This window comes from Hylobates moloch, unplaced genomic scaffold (assembly GCF_009828535.3).
Source record: "Hylobates moloch isolate HMO894 unplaced genomic scaffold, HMol_V3 SCAFFOLD_16, whole genome shotgun sequence".
NCBI lineage: Eukaryota > Metazoa > Chordata > Mammalia > Primates > Hylobatidae > Hylobates > Hylobates moloch.
In genome coordinates this window covers 15902571-15921900 of record NW_026652291.1, presented here as the reverse complement: position 1 = coordinate 15921900, position 19330 = coordinate 15902571, and the positions used below count along the sequence as shown (strand labels likewise).

The 19330-nt window shown below is 42.5% G+C and overlaps 1 protein-coding gene across 4 annotated transcripts in view; it reads right to left on the bottom strand.

The window, feature by feature from the left end:
* Nucleotides 1-18767, bottom strand: part of FOXN3 (forkhead box N3) — a 459903-nt gene extending 441136 nt beyond the window's left edge. For all 4 annotated transcript variants that reach the window (XM_032179275.3, XM_058429470.1, XM_058429471.1 and 1 more), the window contains exon 1: nucleotides 18614-18767. The gene's annotated coding sequence lies outside the window, so the exon portion shown is untranslated. The remainder of the gene's footprint in view (nucleotides 1-18613) is intronic.
* Between the last annotated feature and the right edge of the window lie 563 nt (nucleotides 18768-19330).

The following is a 19330-nucleotide window of genomic DNA, read 5'->3' as shown; positions in this document are numbered from 1 at the left end:
ACCATATTCCCTTTTCTATTTTATTAGAAATGCTGTATTTTGCTCTCATTTAGCAGAAATTATATCCCTTATTCCATGAAGCAAACAACATAATAAGTAAAGGGCTCGCTCTGTCTTGGCTTCTGAGAGAGCTAGATTTGCCTCCTGGGTCATCTTCTTAAGTGAACTCCTTTGGGCTGGAGAGCTGTTCTCTGATTAATGCCAGAGCCAAGCCCAGGGAGATGCTCAATCAAATAAAATAGCATTGATGCCTAATTATAGACTCAACATGTCTTGTATTTTGCAGCCTGACCCTTCCTGGAATTTTGACGATGCTATTCAGGATACCACTTCCTATTCTTAATCTGCATATTTTAGATGGCTTGATTCAAAACAATGTTTTGGATACAAACATTCCAACATTTTTCCAAAACACAGGCTTTATCAGCATATAAAGTAATTTGCCACATGCATTGTGTTTGCATCCTAGCAAGTGGATAATAGATTAGAGTTACTAAAACGTCAGTGTGTTTTCCCATCCATAGTACACTGCGGGAAGAAAGAAAAGGACTCAATGAAAGGAAAACAAAATATGATTCCACAATTTAACTTAGGTCCATATGCCATTGTCATTTAAGACCAATAACAACAGAAAATAAAAATGAGGCATTGAAAACATTGAGCCTAGCAACAAAGCAATTAGTTAAACTCAGGTACGGGGTGATATTGTGGCCAATAACCTAGGATCTGTTTCAGCTGAGATTATCTATGGCCCTGGGGAATATTCCAGAGCTAAACTCCTCTGCTTGTAGATGTGCTCAACACTGGCCTGGAGACAGGTCAGCCTTCTTATGGGAGGCCTAAAACCAAAGCAAAAATGAGTGCAAAGTCTTTTTTTTTTTTTTTCCCTGCTTCTCCATTGTTTGTCTATAATCCTTCATCAAATCCTCTCTGAGGCAGGGTCTTATCTCCCTACATCCAGCCCCTCAATAGTACTAGCACTCTGTAGACCTCAACAAATATTTCCAGGTGGAGTAAATGAATTCTCACAACAATCCAGATGGAGCAGAAAGGGCTCATTTCAAGATAACATATCAGAAATAACTGAGACAGACTAATCTGATGTCCCATGGAAATTCCACTATTGTTTGTAGGGTCCCTTCTAATCCCCTTCAGGGATTTAGCTTTTTCTCCAAATTTTTATTTTGGCAACTTTCAAACCTAAAGAAAACCCGAGCCTGGGCAACATGGAGAAAGCCCATCTCCACAAAAAATACAAAAATTAGCTGGGCGTGGTGGTGCACACCTGTGGTCCCAGCTATTCGGGAGGCTGAAGTGGGAGAATCACTAAAGCTTGAGAGGTAGAGGTTGCAGAGAGCCGAGATCACACCACTGAACTCCAGCCTGGGTGACACAGCAAGACCTTGTGTCAAAAAAAAAAAACCGCGAAAGAAAATGAAAACCTGAAGGAATAATGCAATGAGTAAGAGGCAGACCATGCATATGGTCTGCATCCCTAAATATGTCAGCAGGTATCTCCTTAGAACAAGAACATTTTCATTCATTCAGAAGCTTAATTTTTTTGAAGCACACCGTGCATTCAAAACTGAGTGGTAGGTGACTTTTTTTTTTTTTTTTTGAGACGGAGTCTCACTCTGTCTCCCAGGCTGGAGTGCAGTGGCGCGATCTCGGCTCACTGCAACCTCCGCCCTCCCAGTTCAAGTGATTCTCCTGCCTCAGCCTCCCAAGTAGCTGGGATTATAGGCGCCTGCCACCGCACCCAGCTAATTTTTTGTAATTTTAGTAGAGAGAGGGTTTCATCTTGGCCAGGCTGGTCTTGACCTCCTGACCTTGTGATCCACCTGCCTCGGCCTCCCAAAGTGCTGGGATTACAAGCGTGAGCCACCACGCCTGGCAGGTGACATTTTCAAAAGTCCAGTACAACATTCACACCTCAAGGAATATATTATACAGTTGGTGACTTAGATTATACAAACATAAAATGATTGGGGGTAATTAAATCCTAAGGTTGATAGTGCTCTTTATAAGTAAAATAAGAGCTCAGAGAAGTGAAAAGTAAGGGTGGACTGAAGTTTCCGAGAGGAAATATGCGGCAGAGATGGACTGGCTGTTCATCAAACCTGTTTCTTCTTCTTCCCGGGCAAACACCTAGACCAGCTTCCCAGCAATCCCCCTTGCAGTCAGATGTGGCCACCTTACCAAGTTCTAGCTAATGGAAAGGGAAAAAAAAAACAAACTGAGCCACATCTGGGCCTAGCCAATAAAAACCAGCCACTCATGAGCCTCCACCTGCTTTTCCTTTTTCGCTATTATGATCCAAATAAGCACCATGACCTTGGAGCCATGGGTTGAAAATGACAGAGTCCTAAAATGCCAAGGAGTTGGCTTGCTAAAACTTGAAAGAGTGGTATCCACTAATCAGGTCACCCATTTTGGGTATGTAAGAAACAACTTCTATTGTTTTGATTCATGGCACCATTTTGGTTTTGTTAAAGAAGCTAGCATTACCTCAACTAATATGTTGGAACCTAAAATACCCCTGAATACCTGCAGAAGGAAGTGATAATTTGAAAATAAGGATTATGCTTTTTTCTCTGTTGCTTTCTGCACATATGATCTGTACCGTAGTTGGCCAAAGGCATTCATGTGTTTCAGGATATATTAATATAATTAAAGAAGGAATACAAAGAAGGATGTAAGTTTCTTTTCCGGTAGTAATAGCAGAGTAAGTACCTGTCCAATCCTCCGACTGAAAACAACCAAAAATGCTGGACAAAATATTTCCTCAAAAATAGTTTGAAATATATTCATGAGCTCACACAAAAAAATAAGGCACACTCAGAACAGAACGCTTATATTAGTTTTCACCTTGAAGGCATTTAACAAACTGGGAGAACCTGAGCTTCTGTTTTTACAACTTAGCAGGACACAGGGGAAAGCAGACAAACTTGGTGACATTTACGAAGGCCCACCAAGATAGAGTGTATAATAAGAGGCATCCAGCTACAGAGGACTTTAAACTGCGTGTCTCAAAAATAAGTGCTAAGTAGAAAGGGAAAAGTCTTTACTAAAAATGTGTAACCACGAGGTAGTCCTCACAAGGGTTTATAGGACCAACTGATTACCTGTTTTGTCCCCAAAACCTCAAGTTGAGAATTTTAAGTCCTTGCTTTGCAGGTTGATAATGATCCTAGGAACCTGACAAAAACAAATGCAAATTCTAGAGAAACTCACTTTCAATTCCAACCCACTGATAAAGAATTCCCACTAATAGAGTTTCCAAAAACAAAGCAAAACAAAACACACACACACACACCCGCAAACACACACACAGAGAGAGAGAGAAAGAGAGACAGAGAGAGAGAAACAAAGCACCATGAACAACAACCAGTGAAAACAATAGAGAGGAGAACCAGGCCAACAAAGACTTCAAACTTTAAAATGATTAGACACAGAACATAAAATATTGTTTAAATAAATAAAAGGGAAGAAGTATATAAGAATTGAGCTAGATCAGATAGATTAGACACAGGAAACCAGAGAAAAAAAACTGAGTAAATTATCTAGACTGCAGCACATAGAAATATAGAGATAGAAAAGATGACAGAGAAGCTAAAACATGGAAAAGACAGAACAAAGGTATAACATATGCTTAATCTCAAACCTGGAATTAGAGAGAAAGAGTACAGAGCAGGAATAGCAGCCTGAGAATCTTCCAGTTCTGATGAGAAAGCCAATCCACAAAATTATAAAAGCCCCAAAACCCCCAAACAAAATAAACACATACAAATAAATTGACATCTGAACACTTCATGATAAAATTGCCAAACACCAAAAACAAAGAAAATATCTTAAAAAACAGTCTAAAGTACTCTTGGAGAAAGAATACCTTCAACACAAATGGCAATAAGACTTAGCATTGATTTATCAGCAGTGGAAGTCAGAAAACAATTGAGCATCTTTAATATACTGAGAGAAAATAACCATAATTTTATACCTGGCAAAAATATATTTTATACCTAGCAAGATTCCATTTTAAGAACAAGGGGGAAATGGACATTTTTCCAGTGAACAACAGCTGAAAGAGTTTTCCATCAATTTATCCTCACTAAATGAAACCTAAGAGAAGTGATGAAGGGGGTGGGTTGGGGGAAGGAATTATAAGCAAAAAATGTAGTAAACATATGGGTAAATCTTAACAAACATTTCTGGTTTAAAATGATAACATGTAATCTGTGAGATTAAAAAAAAACAAACAAAAAAAACAAGATAAAACTAAAACACTGGGCAAAAACGAAACCTAAATTGGTAGAGCAGTGATTGGAGTTAAATGGTCTAAGGTTCTGGCATTGTTTGAGAGGAGAGGAAAGACACTAACTGGCTTTAGGCTTTGATAAGTATGCATGCTAAAATTTCTAAAGAACCACTAGAAAAGAACTATGCAAAAGAAATATGGAAGAGGCAGGAAAAATGGAAATAAAATGAAGAAATAAATCAGAATATATGTGTAATTACAATAAATATAAATGCATTATGTATTTCAGTTAAAAGACAATTATTTTCAGACTGGACAAAAACAATATCCAGCTACATTTGTACATGTCATATATAAAAATGCAGCTTAAATATTAGGACACGAAGAGTTATTTATATTAGAAAAAATATATTATGTTTTTATTAACATATTAGAAATGAAAACTTCAAAAGTAATTAACTAAGCTGTCAGAAAAATAGAAGTTTTATACTCTTTTAGACACAAAAGTGTAAGAAGAATAAAGATACAAACAGAAATTAAAAAGAGGCTGAACGCAGTAGCTCACACTTGTAATACCAGCACTTTGAGAGACTAACGCAGGAGGATCCCTTGAGCCCAGGAGTTTGAGACAAGCCTGGGCAATATAGCAAGACCCCATCTCTACTAAAAAGTAAAAAAAACTAGCCAGGTGTGGTAGTGCCCCATATAGTTTAAAATGATAATATGTAATCTGTGAGATTAAAAAAAAAGTAAGCAAGCATATAAATGATATCACAAATGAAAAACTGCGATGACACAGAGATTAAAAATAAGAATTAGAGGCTGTTATAAACAATCATTATGCCTCCCAATGTTAAAACTGAGATGAAATCAACGAATGCCTAGAAATGCATAAATTGGTAAAATGGATTCACAAAGCAATAAAACACCAGATTAGTCTTACTATAAAATAAATTGAATTAGTAGTTGTAATCTTCCTAAAAGAAAATACCACTTCCAGATAAACAGATGATTACTATCAGAAGGTAACTACTATTTTGAGGTATACATAATTCTAGTCTTATATAGACTATGCCAGACAATAGAAAAACTTTTTGACTTATATTAAGAAGGATAGAAAAACATTGATACCAAAATTTGATAAGATCAAGGTTGAGCACTGAAGCCAGTAAAAAAGAAAAAAAATTTGATAAGAAAAGAGAATTATAGGACTTCTCACGCCTGAACATAGGTATCTACTATATGTGCAAAATTTGGAGTGTGTGTGTGTGTGTGTGTGTGTGTGTGTGTGTGTGTAGTATAAAAATAAAACTAGCCGGGCGCAGTGGCTCATGCCTGTAATCCCAGCACTTTGGGAGGCCGAAGTAGGTGGAGCACCTGAGGTCAGGAGTTCGAGACCAGCCTGGCCAACATGGCAAAACCCCAACTCTACTAAAAGTACAAAAATCAGCCGGGTGTGGTGGCACACGCCTGTAATCCCAGCTACTCAGGAGGCTGAGGCAGGAGAAGCTTGAACCCGGGAGGCGGAGGTTGCAGTGAGCGGAGATTGTGCCACTGCACTCCAGCCTGGGCAACAAGAGTGAGACTCCATCTCAAAAATAAAATAAAATAAAATAAAAAACTGTATACCTACCTCACACTATACACAAAAAACAATTCTGGGTTGACTCAAGACTGAAATATAACAGCCAAACAGGCACTTCGTAAATGAAGAAACATGTATGACCAATAAACATAAGATGCTTAAGCTTATTAATAACCAAGCAAATTAAAATTAAAATGAGATTATTTCACACCTATTAAATTGGCAAAAATGTTAAAGTCTGACAATATTAAATATCAGTGAGAATATGAAACAACAGACACTTAATGTTGATGAGGGTGTTAACTGGTACAGCCACTTTTGCAAACAGAAGGCATTAAGATGCTGGAGAGCAGTGAGTTTGCCTCAAGATCTGTTGTGGCCAGCAGAGGGGACCCCATTTAAAGACCACCAAGTGGCTAAGACTCAGGTTTGGGCCAGGCCCGGTAGCTCATCCCTGTAATTCCAGCACTTTGGGAGGCTGAGGCAGGCAGATCACTTGAGGTCAGGAGTTTGAGACCAGCCTGGCCAACCTGGTGAAACCCTGTCTCTACTAAAAATACAAAAATGAGCCGGGCATGGTGGTGCATGCCTGTAATCCCAGCTACTCAGGAGGGTGAGGCAGGAGAATCGCTTGGACTCGGGAGATGGGGGTTGCAATCAGCCGAGATTGCCCCACTGCACTCCAGCCTAGACGACAGAGCAAGACCCTATCTTTAAAAAAAAAAACAAAAAAAGACTCAAGTTTGCTGCCCATGTGCACAGAGGTGGGACCGAGTCAGCAGGGAGTGCCACACAAGTTCTGATAAAGCCAAGAGGATGACCAAGCTAACATATTTAGCAAACTGGATCACTTATTGGAACCCAACCAATCTTTCTTTCTTAACTAAAATAGAATGGAGTAGGTCAATCTGGATTAAGTGTAGCAGGAATGATAAAATCTTGTAGAATTTATGCTTCAACTATACATGCTATCTTTTTTTTTTCTTTTGAGATAGAGTGTCACTCTGTTGCCCAGGCTGGAGTGCAGTGGTGCAATCTTGGCTCACTGCAACCTCCACCTCCCGGGTTCAAGCGATTCTCCTGCCTCAGCCTCTCGAGTAGCTGGGACTACAGGCATGCGCTACGACACCCAGCTAATTTTTTTTTTTTTTTTTTTTTTTGAGACGGAGTCTCGCTCTGTCGCCCAGACTGGAGTGCAGTGGCACAATCTCAGCTCACTGCAAGCTCTGCCTCCTGGATTCACGCCATTCTCCTGCCTCAGCCTCCCGAGTACCTGGAACTACAGGCACCCACCACCATGCCTGGCTAATTTTTTATATTTTTAGTAGAGACGGGGTTTCACCGTGTTAGCCAGGATGGTCTCGATCTCCTGACCTCGTGATCCGCCCGCCTCGGCCTCCCAACGTGCTGAGATTACAGGCGTGAGCCGCCATGCCCAGCCAACACCCAGCTAATTTTTGTATTTTTAGTACAGACAGGGTTTCACCATGTTGGCCAGGATGGGCTTGATCTCTTGACCTCGTGATCCACCCGCCTCAGCCTCCCAAAGTGCTGGGATTACAGGCGTGGGCCTATACATACTATCTTATAAAAACTTCTGTTTCATCTATCCACAGTATACATACATATATGTGGTGTACAATGTATCTATATCTTACTGTAGGTCTTTGAAAACCACTAGACTAGACTATGTGTTATAAAACCACAGACTTCAACTACTAGTATAGCTAAACAAGCAGCTCCCAGAAGGCAAGAAACCTTGCCTCCAAGAGCAGAGGCCACCGAGCCTAGGGACCCTGAGTTTGTTCCTCCTTCATAAGAAATAAACAGAAGAGCAAGGTTGACATTCCTTCCCACATGCACTATCACAGGCGAAGAACTGGGGATGGGGTAGCGAGACAACCTGAGGGAATAAGCATTGTTTTCCTATGGAAGACTAGAATTATCTTAAGGAACGGTTTGGATTAGCAGATCCAACTAAGTTTTTTAATGGGTGTGATCAAAAGCTATTCTTTCTCTTGACGATCAGTGGGTGTGTGCTGGGGAGGAAGGCTCACTGTAGACAAAATGAACAAACTGCATTTTCTCTGCACACTGGAGTTTTCCAGTGAATGCAAGTGGTGACTGTACAACATGGAGGAACAAGGTTGTGGCCAGGGAACAAGATGCACAAAGGCTGGGAAGCTAGAAGGACCACAGCGAGTTCGGGGTGAAGTCACTGACTAGATCCTGAGCAGTAATAAGTGGGGCAGGATTATAAAAGAACTTGAAAGTGAGGCAGAAAAAGAGGACTTGGTAGACTGGGCAATGAGAAGCCATCAAGGTTCTTTTTTTTTTTGAGACAGCGTCTCGCTCTGTCACCCAGGCTGGAGTGCAGTGGCGCGATCTCGGCTCACTGCAAGCTCCGCCTCCCGGGTTCACACCATTCTCCTGCCTCAGCCTCTCCGAGTAGCTGGGACTACAGGCGCCCGCCACCACGCCCGGCTAATTTTTTGTATTTTTAGTAGAGACGGGGTTTCACCGTGGTCTTGATCTCCTGACCTCGTGATCCGCCCGCCTCGGCCTCCCAAAGTGCTGGGATTATAAGCGTGAGCCACCGCGCCCGGCGCCATCAAGGTTCTTTTTTGAGACAGGGTCTCGGTCTGTCACCCAAGCTGCAGTGTAGTGGCGCAATCGTGGCTCACTGCAGCCTCAACCTCCCAAGCTCAAGTAATCCTCCCACATCAAGCCTCCGGAGTAGCTGGAACCACAGGTGCACACCACCACGCCCGGCTAATTTTTGTATTTTGTGTAGAGATGGGGTTTCGCCATGTTGCCCAGGCTGGCATCAACGTTTTTAGTAGACAAGGAGCACAACAACATTGACAACATAACAATAAAAATAGCTACAATAATTTGAGTTGCAACCACTTGCCAGGCTCTGTGCCAAGTGCTTTTCAGGGACTCATGATTTAGCCCTCCCAATAATCCTTTCAGGATTTCCACATTACTGAGTTTTATTTCCATAGTACTTATGGAAATATTACCTAAGGCTTGAGTCTTAGGTTAAGTAACTCGCCTAAAGTCACACAGCTGTTAAGTGGCAGGGAGGGGGTCTGAGAACAGGAAGTCTAGCTTCAAAGCCCGTATTTCAAGAGGGTTTTAGGGACAGAAGTCTTCCAGAGCATGATCAAGGTCACTCGTAGTTTTTTTTGGAGGGAAGCACCAGTAAAGGTTGTGGAGATAGATGAACAGGGGGTGGATTTTAAAGAAAGCAACAAGAAGCCCTGGGGATAAATTAGATACATGTGATGTAAAACGAGGGCGGGGGCGGGGGCGGGGGCGGGGGCGGGGGTGGGGGGGCGGCAGGTGGGGGTTGGTCCAAGTTTTTTAGCCTGGGAAATAAGGATAATGGTTGTAACGGGGGGAGAAAGAAATGAGGGCCCTTATGGATAATTTCTGCCTGAATGCTTAACTCTGAAATTATGCCACTCATCTTGTTTCCATTTTTCAGACTGAAAAACCACTCTGCCAGGATCTTCATGTTGAAGCTTAAAGGGACTATTAAAAATGATTATTCTAAAACATCTATAGTTGCAAGACTGTAGAAGGAACTAAAGAGGAAAGAGTGGTAGCAGAACCTGCTGATGGCCTGGCCACGTGGCTTTCAGGCTTTACCATCTCAGGGCACACCAGCCCAACTGCTAGCTGCTACCAATGGCATCAAGAAGTCCCTGAGAACCTTCTCTGGCTGAAGACTACTCTGACATCTTTCATAGATCTCAAGTACTGGGATCAGCACGCCCTGAGAGCAGTCTTCAACCCATGACCGAAAGCAGCGTGGCTGGCATAGGCGCCCCACGTGCCCCAGTGTGGCTGAGCTCCACCGCCCACAATCTATCTGATGGGATAAGTCATGACTGGCTGCCTTCCCTTCCTCATTTCCCTCTCCTGCACCTACTGGTGTCTTCCTGGGATGGTCTCCCAAGTAAACCATCCACCCTTCGATCCTCCTTGCAGGGTCTGTTTCTAAATTAAAACCAAAGGCATAATATCTCCAGGAAGGATCTCAGGAGGGTGGCACTTCAGTCTGTCTATATCTGCTTAGAATATGAACTTCAAAAGAGCCACATTTGGGGATATTTCCAGTTAAGGAGCCTATGAGAGTTACAGAACAGGGGATAGTCTGTCTGGGAATGATTTCTTCACCCTCGTATCCCTATCATAGGGCACAGTTCCTGGTATGTATGCAGTAGGTGCCCGCAACTGCTCACTGAATGAACATGAGGACGATTTGTTTCCCCCAATTTGTGCGTATGTCTTTGGCATTTCCCTTGATTAATCTTTTAAAATAATTTCATACATGTGAAATATGTGAAATCGGACCTGTGAAATATTAATTAGTTCCATCAAGTTCTGATCATTCACCTGAACTCTTTAAGAGAATTAGAAAAGCAGCAGACACACATTTCACTGAAAATGTCTACATCTGTTTCATTGCTAGTTCCACCTGGTCACACGTATACTAGGCACAGTGGCATGCCCAGTGATTTTTAAGTTTCCCCTACACTCTTGCAAGAGCAGAGCTCTTGCTTAGATTAAAAAATCAAGCTGAACTCCACCCTAACTTGGTCTCTGTAGACTTTATATGACTTAGGGGTATAGGGGAGCCCGAAAAAGAAGACTGAATATCTTGCTGATCTGCTGACTTAAGCCAGTATTTTCTTATTCTGAAAGAAATCAAGGAGATGTCAGTATATCTGCACACCTGAGTCTGTTGAGCCGTTCAGACCAAGTGTAAAAGTGAGTGTTGTCTAGGAAATCTGTTTTGTGTGTTAGACATGCTGCCAATTATAGCCAGTTAGACTGGGTATAATCTTTGGGAAATTCTGGAATTAGGACTTTTCATTTACCAAGTAGGTAAACATGCTCAAGGGTGGACGAAGAGAAAGTCAAAAGGTGAAGACAAATAAATAAAAATAATCAGGCTGGGCGCGGTGGCTTGCGCCTGTAATCCCAGCACTTTGGAAGGCCGAGGCGGCTGGATCACAAGGTCAGGAGATCGAGACCATCCAGCTAACACGGTGAAACCCCGTCTCTACTAAAAATACAAAAAATTAGCCGGGCGTGGCGGTGGGTGCCTGTAGTCCCAGCTGCTAGGGAGGCTGAGGCAGGAGAATGGCGTGAACCCGGGAGGCGGAGCTTGCAGTGACCTGAGATCGCGCCACTGCACTCCAGCCTGGGCGAGAGAGCAAGACTCCGTCTCAAAAAGAAAAGAAAAAAAGAAAAAGAATCACTGACAAGGGACCTAAAAAGCCCCTTCCATCACTAATGGTCAGATGCGAGAACACAGAATGTCAAGAAGCAAAATCCTATTTCCGGGGGAATTACAGCAAATATTCCCCAACCCATCCTGCGCTTTTTTCCCCCCGAAGGGAACTCCATTTTCAGTGTGGAAGGGGAAGTCTTCAACCCTGGGATAGAAATAGTCAGAGGAACAGTTGTGAGGTGGTCAGTCTCAGGGGAAAGCCTGGGATTTGGAGTCAGGGGACTTGACGGTGAGAGCTATCAATAGTCGGGTACCAAAGAATGCGTGACTCTGGGAACACAGTTGCCTTGGTTTCTTCATCTGTAGAATGGGACATGAATGCATATTATCATTAGGTATTAGTAGCAGTATTATTAAGCTAATATGAGAATCAAATAAAATAATGCAGAGAGCAGCATCTGATAAATGAAGGCCCCTCGCTAGTGTGATGTGATTTTTCTGTATCACCCAATACTGCCACACTTCCCCAGAAGTGTCAAGAGGCCATTCTAAATGCTGAATCTAGTCACAAGAAACAACATGATGGTCTTAATTTAGAGATATTTATTAAGTAGTCATTATAGAGTCACTGTTTTATTTTAAAGGCTGCAAAAGTATTCAGTTTGCTGAATTAGGAAATTTCAGAGTGCAACAAGAGCTCTTAAACTGGCTGGGTGTGGTGGCTCACACCTGTAATCCCCGCACTTTGGGAGGCTGAGGTAGGAAGATCGCTTGAGCTCAGGAGTTTGAGACCAGCCTGGAGAGCATAGGGAGACCCCATTTCTACAAAAATAAAAAATTAGTGGGGCATAGTGGTACACACCTGTAGGTCCCAGCCACTCGGGAGGTTGAGGTGGAAAGACTGCTTGAGTCCAGGAGGTCGAAGCTGCAGTGAGCCCTGACTGTGCCACTGCACTCCAGCCTGGGTGACAGAGTGACAGAGTGAGACCCTGCCTCAAAAAAAAAAAAAAAAAAAAAGTCCGGACGCGGTGGCTCACGCCTGTGATCCCAGCACTTTGGGAGGCCGAGGTGGGCAGATCACGAGGTCAGGAGTTTGAGACGAGCCTGGCCAGAATGGTGAAACCCCATCTCTACTAAAAATACAAAATTAGCCAGGCGTGGTGGCACGCACCTGTAATCCCAGCTACTCAGGAGGCTGAGGCAGGAGAATTGTTCAAACCCAGGAGGCGGAGGTTGCAGTGAGCCGAGATTGCGCCATTGCACTCCAGCGTGGGCGACAGAACCAGACTCTGTCTCAAAAAAAAAAAAAAACTCTTACATTATCTAAAATCTTGTATAATATACTAAAATCCCTCTCCAAGTGGGACCTGCTACTCTCTGAACCTTAAGAAAGTGGCATCTGCAAAGGCACTGCAAAGGTACTAGGCACACATTTGGAGAAGCCATCTGTTAGCAACTTCAGCAAGGTCCTGGTAACTGGCATGTATCCTTCAGTTCAAAATGGGAGCTTAATGCTAACTCCCAAAGAAGCACTGCTCCATTATCATGAATACGCCCTGGGAGGGTTCTGTTGGTTACACACTCATGCTTCTTTGAAATGCAGGTGGGAGGAGGAAGGAGATAGCTTTAAACAGCCTCAACATGAAAAGCGTCAGTCAACACAATTCAATAGTTAACCACGATCATTTCGATCATTTCATTGTTACCACAGCCAACTATTTGGTCCTTATGCTAGTTTCATCTTTGTAAAGGAAATATTTTATATGTAATTTTTTTTCCAGCACAAATTGTTGGAAAATCTTTGGCTTCCTGGAAAACTTATTATTTTAATTGTCATCTCTAACCCCATGCAGGTAGTAGAAACGTGGCAAGCACAATGAAACTAACAGGAGAATGTACAGAGGGGTCTGTCCTTTCTACTTCTATAGAGTCCTCAACTGAGCTGCCTCTGAGAAACAATGCAGGGAGGTTGGCTGTGGCCATGAGCAGCACAGTTCTACTACGGTTTGCCTGAATGAAGAGTCTCCTGATTTCTCACCTCCATACCAGGCAGAGGTGAATCTAGTGATTGTGAAAATCAAGAGGGGAACTGAAGGGGATTCCTCTGTCTGCCACCCCTAGAAATCCTCAATACTGACAGCTTCTGGGATGTAAGGGGGAAAACTGAGCCCGATCTCAATAGTGCCATTTCAGAACAATCTCATCATTGAGGAGATAATGTGAATATATTTGATGATATGCAAATATCATCTGTGTGTTATCATTTTACTCAACACTCAAAACACTACTGAGTCTGCCAAGCAGATTTATATAGCTTGGCAAATTTTCATTTCATGAATGACACTTCATATGAAATTATTTTCACTGACTAATAGAATAACAGTGATAGAACAGATCTTGAGGTGGAAATAGAATAAAGCCATGCATTCCAGCAAAATTATCACCAACTAATCTCAAACACCCCCATACGATGTTCCTATAATTTATAAATAAAAGGGTCCCTGGTTTATAAGTAACCCCTAAAAATATGCCTTCCCTCTCATTATAGACTGGGCCAGGGCTCTGTCATGCTTGTGGTCAGTCATCTTTTTCTGTATGTACGTAGGCTTCCTAGGGTACATGCTTGTGGTCAGTCATCTTTCTCTGCATGTACGTAGGCTTCCTAGGGTACACTGTATTATATCACTAATTGCCACCTTTTTCCTACTCACTATGAGCACAAGCGGCCTCTTAAATTGTCAAGGCAAAAGTTCTCTCTTTCGCTAAGAGGTTCCAGGGCTCTGCAAGCAATTCCCCAAGGTCTTCTTTAGAGAACATTTTAGAAGCAGTGGTTTGCAAACTGTGTACACAGTGGTACTGGGTTCCAGAGTGTGCCCTGGGCACAGCCCAGGCGACAATAGCAGGCTCTGGGCTCCTAGCTCCCTCAGAGCAGCTCTGTTTTTATTTGACTCATATATTAGCGTCTTGCATACGATCCTATTTGGTGCTAAGTATAAAACAAAAATGATGTCTATGAAAATGTGTGCAAACCATTGCAAGAAATGGTTCCGTCTCCCTCAGGCACTCTTAACCTCCCTCACCAGGCTGCTCTCTGCAAATGGAGGCGGATGCATTTATTTTCCTTTAAAGAAGCTTACTCTTTTCTCCTCTTCCCGAATTTGAGACATCTAGGAATTGAAGCAATTAAATATACTCATTTTCAACATTCAGAAACTAATCCACACTTCTGCACAGCAAATCCTTTCAAAGTTAAAATTTGTTTTTCTCATGTGTACTATAAACTGGATTTAGCCAACCCATCCCCAATTTCGATTTTTTTTTTTTTTTTGCTATAAGCAAGGTTGGCATATACCTGACGTGTATTCTTTATGGACTTTTTGTTATAAGCAATGAGAAGAATGAAGCTGCCTCTTTCTCTTTACCTCTCTACACTAATCCAAAATCGACACTGGCATTTGGTTGGTATTCTGGAATAATTATTAGAAATTTGGCATAGCCATCCAAAAACAGCAGCTTCAGTGAGTATGTAAGTAACTAGCTGACAACTGAAAATGAATTGGAATTGTACTGAACATCTTGTTCATTTGTATTAGGAAAATAAGTTGCACATGGTCGTACCATGATCAATTTTCCTAATTCCAAAATCAGAAAGAAAAAAACCTAAATGCCACAGGTTTGCAGAGAACGAATTGTACCACTCCAAAGCCCCTTTGGAAATGAAGTGTTCTGAGCCAACTATTTGCAAGACAATAGAGAATGAAGGTAGATTCTAGAAACCAACAAATCCCATTCATTTCCTTCAGTTTGTAAAAACAAGCAACTGACATGTTTCCTGCCAATGAACACACTTGCAGATAAGAAAGCTCCCTACAGGAAATCCTTGCTAAAAGAGACCAGTTGTGCCATTAAACTTAATCTTCTTTACCAAGTCCCAATCAGTTAAATATCTGGGTGATTTAGCATATATTTCATAATCCCATGTTGTCAAATATTTAACTCTAAAGTATATATTTCTATGACATACATGCAGAATATTAAGTAAACATTAAAATAGAGTTAGGAATCTTCTCCTCCCCACTCCCCAGGCAATTAGTTGATGAAAATAAGGGAAATTTTCTGCTTTTTAAAAAGACCAAATTGTTAATTGAACAAGTTTTAAAACTGACCATTATCAATTAAGATAAAGCTATTCAATGCTTTAAATTGCCATGACTTGAAGGAAGACATTTCTAAATGAGTATCAAGAACATAAAATCTGAAGACTGCCATTAACAAGATTAGAAAAATAGAAGAAATGAGGCTGGGCGCAGTGGCTCACGCCCGTAATCCCAGCACTTTGGGAGGCAGAGGCGGGCAGATCATGAGGTCAGGAGATCGAGACCATCCTGGCTAACACGGTGAAACCCCATCGCTACTAAAAATACAAAAGATTAGCCGGGCATGGTGGCACACACCTGTAGTCCCAGCTACTTGGGAGGCTGAGGCAGGAGAATCGCTTGAACCCAGGAGGCAGAGGTTGCAGTGAGCCAAGATCGTGCCACTGCACTCCAGCCTGGGCGACAGAGCGAGACTCCATCTCAAAAAAAAAAAAAAGAAAAATATAAGAAATGTATTTGCTTTATATTTTACAAGGTTCAATGTTGATCCTCAAAGTCAAAATTTAGGACAGGGCCTCTTTGGTTATTTTTCTCTTAGCGAAATGAACGGGGTCGGGGGGGGGGGTGGAGGCTAGGGGGAGGGGAGGTCTCCAAACTTTTTTCTTTATAGTCCTCATGGAAATCATTACCAAGATACTGGAAATATTTGCAATTTTGATACTGGGACCGTCTCAATTATCCTAAAAACAAAAGCACTCTTCCCCATTCACAAAAGAGGAAACTTTTCTATTATAAGTCAACTGGGTAATAATAATGGGAATTTTGAAACAGTTATTTTCATTTAGATTTTCCTTTCCCTGGTTAGCTTCTGAGAACACCCTCTCTTCTATTTCCCAAAGTACCAGGCAATCTTCATCCCTCCCCTTCACCCCCCACCCCCACCCCCACCATCCCACACACAAACGCAGCCTTCAAAATGCCACCAGTTCCATTGCTTGAGTTCAACTTTGAACCCTCTTGTAAACACAAACACCTCATTATAACTTCCCCCGATGAATCCTCATCCACAGGTAACATTCTAACCTTTCTGGCTCTCAAGAGTTTTGTTCTAACTGTAGACATACAAGTCAGTTTGATCCCACAATTAAGTGTTCAAATACATTGTTCTTAGCCTTCCCTTGCACAGCTCAGAGGAAGCAAAATGCAAAGTAAGCCTGGGGGCTCATCCTTGGTTTAAGGCTCTTTCCTCAAATATTTCCAGTAAAAATACAGTTATGAAATCTAGGAGACCACATTTTTGGTTGTTGTTGTAAAATGACCTTGATTTGACAGGCACGATCTCAGGTTTCAACAGATGCTGTGGGAAAGCTTACAGAAGCCAACGTGTTCTCCAGGCATCTGTGATGACATGCAGGTTTTGTTTTTGTTTTTGTTTCTTTTTAAGTGGTGGTCATGGTAGAGTATGTATGTGTAGTGGGGGTGGGGTGGGGTTACTCCTCTCGGTCTCCATGACAACCATGTCTCCACTCATCGGTTATTAGATACAATCCACTTCCTGTGTCTAAATTTTTAAGCCAATCAGAAAAGTGTTTATACATTTAACAACTTCTGGGACAGTGCTTCTTTAATGAAATCGCTTTAAAGGCTCAAATGAAGACGTTCACGGGCTTCACAGTTTGTCTTACAGACATAACATTTCACAATGTTTACTAATTCATAGTCTTACATGGTGCAGAATGCCCTTCTTCTTGGATGTGAAATGCATTCTCCTCAAAGCAGTTGCCACAATCTCTTAGAATAGTGTGCAGGCTGATTTTGATTGTTTGCTTTTCATTGTCTTTTCCTTTCACTGTCACAGTTTTAGACTTAGTGCATGAAACGTGCTAATACACAAGGCACTTAAATTATCAAAGTAATGATACAGTTAAGCATCCATCTACTGATGGTCCTTTTTTTAAAAGACTCAGATCAAAACACGGTTAGGAATCATTATTCTAAGTTGAACAACTTTGCATTCTACAACTTATGAGCAGAAATCATTGAGAATGTATTGTAAAGTGCTGTATCTATATGTGTAAGCTAGTAGCTGACGTCTGCAAAGAAATTTGTCACCAAAATGGCCTACTTTATCTGGATAGAAACAACAACAAAAAATTAAACATAAAGGTACCTCGAGCAAACTGCACCCGAATGAAAAAACCGACCCTGCAGAAATCTGTGCACAAGAGGGCTATCCGAAACTACAGCACGATTTTAAAAGAAGGTTTTGGGTGACTGTTTTCATAAGTCTCAATCTAACTGACCAATCAGTGTGAGAGTTAAAGTGGGCTCCAGTCATTCGTGCAGCCTTCAGAGCTCTGCACCCTCCGAGCTGCTCTCCTCTCCAAGGCAGAGTCGGCGATCAATGAAAAACAGGGAACAAAAGGAATATAACAGGATGTCTTCCTTAGCTAAGGAAAACGATTCCCTTTTTCCTCAATGAGCCAGTCGCACCCTGCCTACGACAGCTCCACACGGGAGCTTCCAGCAGACCAGTCCTTTCGGGTGAGGCACATTTTACATTTGCAATCATGTGTCCCAACTGCTAGCAAATGTGTCACCTTAAGCACAGCCTGTGACGGAGGGCTCCCCGAGCCCAACCAATTGAAACTAATAAATTAAATAAATTAATAATCCCACAATTAAAAGCTCCCGGGAAAGATTGCCTTTCCCTTCCCCAAATGTCATCCCGGGAGTATAAACAAAGCATGAAAAATAGTCTCTTCAGCCTTCCCAGCCGGCAATCATGGTTTTCCCCTCAAAACAATGTTTCTCCAAAAAGAGAAATCTTCTTATTACCTTCAGTGGAAACTCATCTGTAGATGTCATATCAGGATAACCCGTTACAGCATTTGAAAAGAGGCTGAAACTGCCCATAGATTTGACACTGTTTATAATTGATAGCAAAACAGTTGCGACAGCAATGCTGTAAACTCTGCCCAGCCAAACAAACTCCACATTTAACACGTTCCTTCCTTGAAAATAAAAGTAACGCCCAGGGAGCCCACAGAAGTGTGCTTCCTTAAAAGTAATTAACAGAATTGCATCAATTATTTGATTATTTTTATAAATATCCATTTGTCTGCAATTTTTTAAAAAAAATTTAAAAAGCGACTATCCACACATTCCTAAGAAACTTTTTTTTTTTTTTAATGAACTTACTTTTGAGACAAAACTAATGAAAATAAGCAACTTGCCATGGCTGGATCTTTCCCATTTGGGCTGCAAGCTATAAATCAATCTGAAACCAGGTGGAAATGGGGGGCAGACACCTTAAAAAAAAATCAAAGGGTGCCCCAAAATGCAGCAGCCTCAACACGGAGGGCTTCTCGTGACAATGCTAAACCCGAGCAGATTAGGAGGCAGGAAATGAGCCCCATTTTCGTTACCTTCGATCGCCTGCCCCCCCGCTGCTTCTCGCGGCCGCATTGGGGGGCTGCGGCGACGCTGGACTCGCGGGTGGCCCCGCCGCCGGGTCGCGCCGTCTCCCGGCCGAGCTGCAGCAGATCGCGGCCGGAACCCCGGCTCCTGCGCCCGGCGCCCGCCCGGGGTCGGCGGCGCGGCTCCCACCCGGGCCTGGAGCCCTGCTGGGTCCTAGTGCGCGCCGCGCGCCCGCCTCGCGGCCCGGTCTGCAGCCCGCACCGAGGGCAGGCAGCTCCCAGCGCCGGGAGTCCCCGGGCGAGGCCGCCACCCCCTCGGCCCCTTGCGAAAGCGGCCGCGGGGTGTGCGGATGAACTGGAGCTTAATGTCAAATCCTGGCACAAGATATTCAAAAGAAAGACATTGGCTCCAACTGAACTCTTAGAAGGCAGATGCTAAGATCTGCAGCCCGAGGGTAAGCGTGGGGGCAGTACCTGGCAGACAAGAGGTTTCCCGGGTGCACTGGTGACATTGGCCTTTCACAGACGGTGAGACGCGGTACGGGATCGATAAAAATAGATTTCAAAAATATAACGCTAAAAAGAAAAAAGGCTGAAAATGTGTGTGTTTAAAACAATGTTTTAAACTGTTTTTCCCAATATTTCCCCCCTGTTGACAACAGGCGCTTTTGCATTTCGCTTTCTTTTACTTTATAATATGCTCTTTTAAATAACAAAGCCCCATAT